This window comes from Phyllostomus hastatus, unplaced genomic scaffold (genome assembly GCF_019186645.2).
Source record: "Phyllostomus hastatus isolate PE091 unplaced genomic scaffold, TTU_PhHast_1.1 phas_contig_86, whole genome shotgun sequence".
NCBI lineage: Eukaryota > Metazoa > Chordata > Mammalia > Chiroptera > Phyllostomidae > Phyllostomus > Phyllostomus hastatus.
The window spans coordinates 55956267-55960124 of NW_025333977.1; the positions used below are offsets into that span (position 1 = coordinate 55956267).

Sequence of the window (3858 nt, forward strand, 5' to 3'; positions counted from 1 at the left end):
TAACTTAAAAATCCTGGTAAAGATTCCTTGATATATTTTTTTTCTTAGAGTTTTGGGTAACTGGGTAAGATTTCTACAAGACATTACCTAAATACAATATCAGCTGTGGAACTACACCCTATTAAGAATCACATTAAGATTCAGGGAGGCAGATCTTCATTTATACACAATCTCTACAATGTTAAAGAAGTATAAAAATAAAAATAAAAGTATGTGACCATTAGAAGTATAGTTAATAAGCCAAATTTTCCTTATTTTGTTTTTTTAATCCTCATTCAAACCCAAGGATATGTTTCATTGATTTTAGAAAGAGGGGAAGTCTAGAGGCAAGGGGTGGGGGGAAGAGAGAGAGAGAGGTCCATCAGTTGCCTCCCATGTGCACCCCAACCAGGAATCAAACTTACATCTTAGGCTTGTGCCCTGAATGGGAGCAGGGATAGCTCCCTCAACCATTTTTTTCTTCCTTTTATAAAAAATGTAATACTGTTTACTTCAAAAACATTTCAGCATTCTAAACATACAAAAAAAATGTTTCAAATTGTATTTAGTTCAGAAGGTTCTTGAACTTTCAATGGTGTAGCAGACTCTTCACTTTAATGGCAATGAAAGTTCTATGCTTTGTTTAAAAACAAACAGCTTAAAACAACTGCACTTAACTAGAAAAGATCCAAACACTTCTCATGTCAGCTGACCCCCCTTTCCACAGCTAAGAATGGCAGAATGCTACATCATTATGTACAAAAACAAGAAAACCTGATACTGAATGGATGCCCGCTGCAGTGTCCGCAGGCCCAGCTTCACAATGCAGTGCACCCCCTGAGCTGTGGCCCATCCAAATCATCTTCCCCACAGCCTCAGCACCGAGCAAAGCCATCAAGGGCTTGTCTAGGCTGTTTTGTCCTTTTTACAAACTATAGGTACGTACACTTGATAACTCAGGATTTCTAGCCAATAACCATATAATTAATACCACTTTACATATTAAAAAATGAGAATGCCAGGAGCATCCTTAAATGTCGTGTCACCCCAAGAACAAAGGACACAGTGTGAGAACATGAGAGCCTTTCCATTTAAAAATGTTTGTAAATATGTACAACTTTGATACAGTTCAGGGTGCTCCAGACACGCATTGTAAACCACTGACAATTTCTAGAGCACTTTGAAAGACTGCGTATGATCATGATCCAATTGTGTAATTAATTCTAATTAGGGCAACAGACACCTCTCAAATAAGAGCTGTGTCAATTATAGGACTCCTCTACCCTAGGCTGTTCACAAGGAGACAGGTAAACAGGTTTTCTGTTCCTCCTCCTCCTCCAATCTCCACAATCCTGCTCCTCTTACCCTCCTTCTCATCATTTCATATCTTAAGTACTATGATGCAAAATAAATAATAAATATGATAATTAGTCAATATATCTTATATTAAATGATAATGTAAAAAGATAGAGAGGGAAACACATTTTCTATCTACATGCACATACATACACATTCATTACAAAAGGAGGATACTCATAATACTCACAGCTGTTATTTCTGTAGCCAGTTACCTGGTTGAATCCAGTATTTATAACCACCATCTGCTACTACCCGCTCTGTATTTTGTTTGCCTCCAACAAGCACCTCAGGTGATCACGGTTCTTTACCTGGTGGAGTGACCCATACCTTCATTTCTGAAGGATCTGCATGACTAGTAGTCCAGCCTGGATTCAGTTGTTGTAGTTTTTCATTGACCTTAGTCATGGGACATAGTAATACTAAAAAATGCCTTATATTCTTCTGAATTCTAAGCTTAAACTTTCTTACCTTCATTGTGGAATAGCAGTCCCTTGGTAGCCAGGATCAATCACCCCACCCAATGCAGTGTTTCCTCTCCTTGCCTATTTTTTCAGAGGTGGCATGGGTCCAGGGTAGCCAGGTGGCAGCCTTAACTTCCAGGTCAATAGAATCACTGTAACAATGACTCCTGACACAAATATTCTTCCCTTTGGAACAAAGACTTCTAGGCCAGCATGGCATCAGGTCATGGGAACAGAAAACAAAAATTGTGCTAGTGGATCATTAGGGAGTAACAGTAAATGGTCTCATTCTCATTTTCACTCCTTCATCCTCTTACCTGTATATCCTGGCTCTGGGAGAAAGAAACAGTGCCACACATTGCACACTGAATCAGACCATGTGTAGTTTTCTGGAGGATCTTGCCCCAGCACTGTAAGGTAATACCTAGCTGGTTCTGTAACTGGGTCTTCAAAATGCCATTCCACTGTTCTATCAAGCCAGCTGCTTCAAGATATTGGAAAAAATTCTGTAAATTGAGTTCCTTGATTAGATGCAATGCTTTGTGAAAGACTATGGTCATGGATAAGGAATTTTCCAAGTGCATGGATGGTAGTTTTGGCAGAAGCAGTGCATCCAGGGAAGATAGACACGTATGCAGAATCTCTGTTCCAGTAAGGGCAATTGCCCCTTCTATGACAGATGTTGTCCAGTGTGAAAAAAAGAAAAGTGATTGATAATCTAAGGAAGTAGTGACACATCTGGGACTCAGTGTTTACCTCTGCTGAGGGCAGATTGTATACTCAGAAGTAACCATAAGCAGGCTTGCCTTGGTGAGTGGAAGTCCCCACCCCCTCTACCGTCTTTGTCTTAGTCTTCCAGCATTTTCCAGGCAACTGTAGCAGGGGGACCCTTTGTTCCATCAAATTTTCCTTTAGGCTTATAATCAACGAGGCCCTTCTCATACTGCTCCTTCAGCTTTGCAGCCTTGTTGTTGTAAGGCTGCTTTTCACTGTCACTTAAGTTACTCCACGCCTTGCCCAGCTTCTTTACCACGTCTCCAATAGAGAGATGCCAGGGTTTGTGTTTTTGATCTTGAGGCAGAATTCTGTACAAAATAGGAAGAATCCAGCTGGTGGCCTTTGGGGGGCATTAGGGTCCTTCTTCTTGCCTCCCTTAGATGGTCCATAATCCTTCATTTCGCAATCATAGTGTACTTTATCACTTTTGTTATCTTATCAAACTTAGATTTCTCTTTCTCTGACATTGTCTTCCACTTCTCAGAGCACTTCTCGGAAAATTCTGCAAAACTAACAAGAATCTCGGTTTTTCTTCTTCTGTCCCTCTCTGCATGTCTGCACAAAGATGGCATAAGCAGACATCTTGTCCTTTGACTTCTTGGGATCACCTTTAACCATTCTGATTGTATTGTTTGCTCATCTGGGCAGCTCAGGGCACTATGAGAGGCTCAGAGCTCCCTAGCCTCATGCTAACTGCCTTTAGGAGAGCCTTTTTTCTTCCTTTCCTTTCTTCTTCTCCTCCTCCCCCTCTTCCTCCTCCTTTCTCTTCCTCTCTTTTTTTTTTTGTGTGTGTGTGTGTGTGTATGGGATGATGCTCCAACCAACTGAGCCCCCAGGTCAAGGTTCCTTAACTATAAGATGAATATATTTTCAGCTGTTTAATTTGAACTGAGAACTACATATATATATAACCTGTTGTATTTTGGTGTTCAATAAATGCTTCTTCACTTTCCTTACCCCCTTCCTTTACTTCCTTTACTTTTAGTTTTAATTCCTTCAGCTAACACATATTTTCAGTTAAATGTAACATGAGTTATCATAGGCAGTATTATTACTGTAATTGTTAGTAAGATAGATAGAAAACCAAAGCAGAGAATAGCGGGGAGACAGGTCTCACTCCTTAATCAGCAGTCCTGAGCTGGCCAGATAAGATTGCCAAGTGTTTAAAACATCACAAGAAAAACCATGATAGCTCAGGAGGAGCGAGCCCTTGAAATTCTGCATGTATTGTTTCCACTTTCTGGGAAAGAAAGCATTTAAAACTGTGCATTCATCCCAAGGT

General features: G+C 40.2%; 1 pseudogene; it reads right to left on the reverse strand.

The window, feature by feature from the left end:
- Window positions 1-2544: 2544 nt before the first annotated feature.
- Window positions 2545-3194, reverse strand: LOC123827383 (annotated as a pseudogene).
- Window positions 3195-3858: the final 664 nt, after the last annotated feature.